Genomic DNA, 7,637 nt, shown 5'->3' with positions numbered 1-7,637 from the left:
AAGTACCCTGTGTAGATGTTTGGGGAAGTTGTGGTCCCGAAGTACCGGTCAGCAGAGCCCAGCTGGACCTGCAGTGCTGCTCATCTTTGTCCATCTCCTGCGATGCCACTGCAGCTGTCTGCTATCGTGGTACCTATTAACACTGAATCTGCACAGTTGATGATAATTCTGTTGTGTTATTTTGGCACGACGACGGAGGGGCAGCCGTCGCCATATAGCTAAATAGGTAGAGCACCACATGCGTCATGCGGAGGTTGTGGGTTCAGCTCCCAGCGGTGGCAAAAGTTGGCATTTCTTTCAGTTTCAGTTCTTTTTCTGTGTATTGTTATATGAAGGTTATTATAAATTCATCTATCTTTTCGAAAGTTCAATAAAAAGATTTCATTTGCCCTATGCTTATACCTTGGACATGATACTAACAGGCATCGATGCCTGTTAGCATCATATGGTGATCACGTGTATCACCAACCAAGAGTTGCAAACCACCTGACACAGGCAGGGTTTAATCAAAGAGGTTATACTTATTTGGTTCAACAGGCATAGCTATAAGCTACAGTGTACTAGAATTCTAGTACACTGTACTATAAGCTATCAGCTGGGCTAGGATGCATCATCATCGTCATTAGTTCCCCCACCTGCATTCCATTTGGGATATCTGGGAGGCGCCTTACCGTTATAGTTACCGTGCTCTGAACTCCTAAGCTATACGCACTCGAATGCGCTCGGGCGCGAGGCCTTTGGAGCGTAGCTTGAATTGAATTCTGAGGTTTTACGTGCCAAAACCACGATTTGATTATGAGACACGCCGTAGTGGGGGACTGCGGATTAATTTTCACAACCAGGGGATCTTTAACGTGCCCCGAACGCACGGGACACGGGCGTTTTTCCATTTCGCCCCCATCGAAATGCGGCCGCCGCGGCCGGGATTTGATCCCGCGACCTCGCCACCGCGGCGGGTAGGAGCGTATATATATATATATATATCTTAACGGCGATTTGGGCGACTGTGCCCGGAAACACCAACGCGTCATGTGACGAGTGCTGTGTCGCTTCCGCTATCGCATTTTGCGCGCTTTGTGGATATGGCACCGCTGACGTACAAGCTGCTGCAATTCTTGATCGACGATGTCGGGCTCGAGGAACTCGACGCGCAGCGACGGAGGTAGCAACAGCGGTCTACTGTTGTGATGCAAGCTGTTCGCGCTGCTATGAGAGGTACCACACGTGCAAGGAAGGCGGAAACACGTCACCGTGCTGGATACCATAGCAGGCACGAGCTCTCGCGCACCATCTCCCAGGCTGGAGCGCGTAGAGCGCGCTCCCTCATCGCGCACCGTAAGTTCCATGCTCCATGTTTGAAGTGACCGTGCGGATTCAGCAGTACATTGGCTCATAGGAACGCCCCTATGGGTCCACCAGATGCCCCAGGCGTTGGGGGAACGTAAATGGATCAGCGGTGGAGACTTGTAAGACATGAGTGGTGGCGCAAAGAAGGAGAAAAACGTGCTATGAAACGAACTTTCTATCATTGAAAAGAAGAAAAAAATAATATTTGTATAGCAGTATTAAGGTACACTGAAAGGCTCAAAAATTCGGCCGAACCCATCTCACGATGACTGACGACGGTAATAGCATTGAAACAATGTATTGTCACCGTCGAAACGAGTAATGCATGATGAGGTGTGTACTATTAGTCTTTCGCACTTCCATAACACTCGGCGCCCGCCGCCTGCGCGTGGCCTCCGATATGCATGGCGCGCCGGTTCATGCGAACGCTGAGAATCGTGTCATGCGGCAACCGGGCTCCTCTGTCGCGCTTCTTTCTGGACATCTAGTGGTACTGCCGAGAAGTCTGCGCGTGGCCTCCTAGACGATAAGCGTGACGCGCCGGTGCCTCCGACGCTGAGAATTGTTCCATCGCTTGCCGCACACTTAGTGGCACATACTCAGCGACCGAAGTTAACGATAGTCTAATGGAAGAGCGACACAGACCCAGTGCACTTGTGGCGCAGCCTGCTACCGGCATGAGTGTGCAATGCCGCCCTCGCTTCGGCGGGATCCCAACCGGGTAACAGCCTCGGCCCACGGTGGTAACAAGCTCCCCACCTTCGCCCACGGCCGCAATCACCGAGGGTGAGCCAAATGACCTTCTTTCAGTCTGCCGGATAGAACGTACTATAGCTCTGCTAGCTCTTGCCCTGCACAATATATCAAGGTACATGTTTTAGGCACGGAAATATCCGCGCTTCTCGATACTGGTGGCAGCATCTCTCTCATTGGAGAGGACGTTTTTCATTTATGCCAGACGCGTAAAGTGCAACTCACACAATGTAATACGCGCTTGCGAGCTGCGAACGGAGCATTAATAACAGCACGAGCTGCGGTGCGCCTCAAGCTCTCTCTCATAAGTAAGATATACCGACAGCGTCTTATTTATTGCCCGGGGTTGGCAGTACCCATGCTACTGGGCCGGGACTTTATCGCTCGTAAAAACGTAGTGTTGGACTTGGCAAACGGCGGCTTTCGAGTTACTTGCACAGGTGATTTGTGTCAGTTTGCTTCAGCTTCTCTTTCTGTGCATATCGCCCATGACTCAGCCACCTTCCTCTGTCACTCTGCTTTGCCACCTAGGATACTGGAAACAGTTGAGAAGGGCACTTTTTAGCATGAGCAGAAACGACAGCTGGTGCGCACGCTGGAGCCGTTCGCAGCCATGTTCACGGAAAAGCCCAGCTGCACTCATGTACTGCGTCACCGCATTGATACAGGAACTACACAACCTTGGAGCTGCAACCCAAGGCCACTGAGCTTGCACAAGCGGGCGCTCCTGGATATTGTCCTGCAGGAGATAAATCGACACCGGCGTGGTGAGACCGTCCCAGAGCCCTTGGGCTTCTGGTATATCGTTCTAGCGCATAAGAAAGATGGCACAGTTCGCTTATGCGTAGACTATCGACGATTAAACGATGTCACTGTTCGGGATGCTTATTCCTTTCCCTCAATTGAGTCTATTCTATCAAGTCTGGGTAGTGCAATGGTGTTCACTACACTCGATTACTCTCGGGGATTGTTGCTAATTGGCATGGAACCCGCTGACATCCCCAAAACAGCATTGACTTGCTATAAAGGACTCTTCGAATTTGTTCACATGCCATTCGGCTTGAAGAACTCGCCGAGTTATTTCTAACGCCTCATGGATATTGTTATCGATGAAGTGCGGTACAAATTCGCAATGGCATGTATGGATGATGTCATCTTTTCGCGCAATCTTGAGGAAAATCTAGAACACCTTGCCATCTACTTCAGAAAATGCGTTGCGCGGGGCTTACCGTGAACCCACAAAAAGTCCAATTAGCATGCTCAAAAGTATACTTGCTAGGTTTTTTTGTGGACGACAGTCAGCTTCGTCATAATGACGCGAAGCTTCGCGCCATTGCAGAATACCCTTGCCCGCGCGACGTCAAGAGCTTGCAGCGTTTTATGGGAATGATTACATTCTACCGTTCTTTCATACCACGCTGCGCGGAGTTCACGGTTCCGCTTACGCAAGTGCGTAAAATGGAATTGGGGCGAATCTCAGCAAAACGCATTCAGAACACTGAATGCTCAAAAGTGCACTTAACTGTTTCCAGTATCCTAGGCGGCAAAGCAGAATGACAGAGGAAGGTGGCTGAGTCATGGGCGATATGCACAGAAAGTGAAAACTTAAACAAGCCGTTTGTGCTGCAAACCGACGCTAGCGACTACGGTCTCGCCGCTGTTTTACTACAAGAATTCGAGGGTGAGTTGGGGCCAGTTGCGTTCGCAAGTCACACTCTTACTCCCGCAGAGAAGAATTACACTAACTGATCGCGAATGTCTTCGAGCTTAAAAAATATGACATGTACTTGGACGGCGCCTCTTTTACTGTCCAAACTGACCATATGGCGCTGACTTGGCTGCAACGTTCTCAGAATCCGGCAGGCAATTGCCTTACTGGCTGGATATTAATGTTTTTACTGGTGCACAAGACAATGTTGCTGATGCACTCTCACGCGCGCCTTTGCCAGAGCCTCCTGCCCCCCAGGAGCCACCTTCTCTCGTTGTTGCTGTTGACACGTACAGTCCCCGACCCGCGATGGGGTACCGATGATGATGATGATGATGATGTTGTGGCCGACCTTTTGTATCGGGTGGACGTGGTGGCCGACCCTTTGTATCGGGTGGACGTGGCAACCACGCTCAAGCCAGGATGACGTTCCACTGTCTACCTATTAGAGGAAAGCTAGCATAGGTAGGAAAAATGAAGGAGGAGAGCACCAAAAGAAAAAAAGAAAACGAAGGAAAACACGCTACGCCCCCATAGTGGGTACGAGTCACTCTCGAAGGCAAGCAAGCAAGCGGTGCAACCGCTAGTTATTAGAGGTTACCGACCACTTTATGAAGTGGCTTGGCTTATACCCTTTGCCTGCACTTCACGGAACATTTGGCGCTGCTCCTCGATGTCTTCTCGCGTTTTGGTTTCCCCCCACAACTGATAACTGACAACGCCTCTTACTTCACGAGTCGTACATTTGCGAAGGCGTGTTCTGCCTTCGGCATCAAACACAAAAAGACAACTCCATAACATCCACAGGCTAACATAACCGAACGCGTCAACAGAAACCCGAGGTCCATACTTATGGCACATACCACCGATCATACGGCATGGGATGCTAAGCTCTCCGGAAATGGCATTCGCGACGCGTACCACGGTCAACAGATCCACTGGTTTTACACCTGCATATCTGAATTTTGGCAGGGAAATTTCATTTCCACTAACCCATACCTTCGTACCGTCGCTTTCGGCTTATTCCGATAAACGCCATTTCGTGAATGCACGACGTAAGCGGCTTACAACTGCTATCGCTGCTGATCGTGAGCAATAGGTGACCCGTAAAATAGCGAGGGATTGTGGGATGCGCGGTCTGCTAGCTGTTTCCGGTTCGAGTCAGCACAGCCGCCGCCACCGCTTCGCCGTTGAAGTCCATTGATGCGCTTGCAGCCCGTTCTTTCTGTGGTTTTACGTGCCAAAACTAGTTCTGATTATGAGGCACGCCGTAGTGGAGGGCTCCGGATTATTTTGGCCACATGGGGTTCTTTAATATGCACTACAACGCAAGCACACGGGCGTTTTCGCATTTCGCCTCCATCGAAATGCGGCTGCCGCGGCCGGGATTCGATCCCGCGAGCTCGTGCTCGGCCGCGCAACGCCTTAGCTGACTAAGCCACTTGCGCTTGCAGTCCGGCTTTGTCCCACTCGAAGTTGCAGGTGCCTAGCAAAACCATCGTCGGCTGTTCAGCCGTTGGCTGCTCAAATTCAAGCGTTAAAGGTGAATGCATGTAACTACTGCCTTGCAGCAACCCTTGCTGAGTCAGCTGTGCACAAGTCTCAGAGGAATGGCTGCCACTTCCAAAACTGTAACAAGGCAGAGACCATCCGTGAACAAAAAGAAAATGAACGTACTGTGCCACTCATCAGGCGGCGATTAGCTGTGTAAGGGCCGACACAGAATGATTCCCCAAGATATTTCTTTCTCTAACATTGACCCAGGGAACTAGAACTATTTCAGTACTCGCCTGCACATATAGAGGTATTATGAAACGAGGTTTTACGGCCCGAATTTAAGCGGGACACAGCGAGATACATACATAATACTCGTAACCAACTAGCCCTCCTTAGCTCCTTCAGCACAGATAGAGATAATGCGCAGCCGTAATATGACGGCGATACGGCCATTGTTGACAAAAAAGTGAGAACGTCTAACTACGTACCACTTCAAATGATACCGTTGACAGCGCGCAAAGTTATCATTTTCAGCGCTAACTGCGCCGTTATACCGACGATATCGGTTTTTAGCTACGATCACAGAGCATCATGCACCGCTGTAGCCATCGCCTCATCACCCGATTTTCTAATGCTTCTATACGATTGATAAATTAACGGATAACGATAACTTCTTCACCTGTCTGACTGACCCGCAGGCAGGGCAGTCAGTGACGGTGCGTCCAAGCAACGGCAAATGTCGTAGAGCTAAACCTGGCAGAAACAAAAAAGGCCGCCGAAACGAAAACCACAGTTCCTTTATGAATAAAAGCGTATCCTTGCCTTTCTTGGCTCGTCATCGTCGCGCCCAGAGTGAACTGAAAGCAAGAAATCAGTTACATGAATGGTACGACATTGCTGGTCGACAAAGCGGACGGAAAGCTTCGCACGACTGACAGATAAAACCGCGTATAAAAACACGTGCGCCGGGCATGCCGCCGATGCCGCCGCGCCGTCAGGGGGTTTAATCTTCCTATACCTCCCATTGGTTCATTTATAGCAGACGCTCAGTCGATGCTAGCGCCAAAGCGCACTTCAGTTAGGCCCTAGCGGATGGATGATGGTACTACGGTGGCGAAAAAAAGAAAAAAAGAAAGAAAAGCGGCGCGATTTTTTTTACCCTCCCCCTTTCGCTATAGCACTTTTTTTTCTTCCTTTTTTTATGATAACGTTGTTCCGCTCTTTTCTCCTTTCCCCCTTGACTTTCCTATTCCTCCTCGCAAGCCTCGCCTCACCCTCCTCTCATGGCACGCTCAATGCTCTTTTTCTTTATTTCTTTAGCTGTCCGCGGCGAGCTTTTTTTTTTCTTTTTTTTTTTTCTCGCGGGTGTTATCAGACGCACCGCCGGACCGAAGCGCGCGCTCCGCGCTCCTCTCCTGTCCGGCCGTGCCATTCGTGCATTCGTGCTGCGCGCTTGTGCGCAGTGGATTCTTTTTGCGTTTTCATGCACGCAGTGCCGTTCATTATTAGTATCAAGCAAGTATGTGCCCAAATTATATTTAAAAAATAATTGCCCTTAACACAACAGTTCTTTGGACTCACTTTATTGTGTTCGTTTGCGAAAACCAGAATTGGAGCAGACAGTGCAACACACTATAGAATGCAACAAAACGTGGATGGTGTTCCATGTACGCACATGTAAAAAACATTTATTGTAATTGATCTAATGGCCAATGCGCAGAATAGCTCCTCACGGGCTGCTTTTCGCTCGGTCCATAAAATCCACCTCCGTGAAGTGCACCGAGCATATTCTGCGGTTGTTGACCTTGTCTCTGGGCAAACCCATTAGGTCCATCCTTCCAGCGTAGTTTAAAAACGCTTCCATCCTGAAGAACAGTGAAGATCATAAATTATAGCATCGCAGTTGGAACATACAAAACAGAACTCGTTTCGCATCACGGCAGAGTACTAGTTGTGATATGTCAACCTTAATTCCCAGAAACGCATTTTTAAACGATCGCGACCAATTAGATAGAAATAAGTGCAAAGCGTACACCTACACACGTGTTTCTTGCGATACGTACAGGTGGTACTATATTTATCAGGAGCTTTATGTTCGCTGCTTGTTGGCATAACGATTTACTGCATCGTTGTGGTGTTTTCAAATCAGCCAACTTATGGTGTTGGGCTGCTGAGCACGAGGTCGCGGGCTCGAATCCCGGCCACGGCGGCCGCATTTCGATGGGGGCGAAATGCGAAAACACACGTGTACTTAGATTTAAGTGCACGTTAAAGAACCCCAGGTGGTCCAAATTTCCAGAGTCCCCCACTACGGAGTGCCTCATAATAAGAT

Source organism: Dermacentor silvarum, unplaced genomic scaffold (assembly GCF_013339745.2).
Source record: "Dermacentor silvarum isolate Dsil-2018 unplaced genomic scaffold, BIME_Dsil_1.4 Seq583, whole genome shotgun sequence".
Taxonomy (NCBI): domain Eukaryota; kingdom Metazoa; phylum Arthropoda; class Arachnida; order Ixodida; family Ixodidae; genus Dermacentor; species Dermacentor silvarum.
This window is presented reverse-complemented; position numbering follows the sequence as displayed.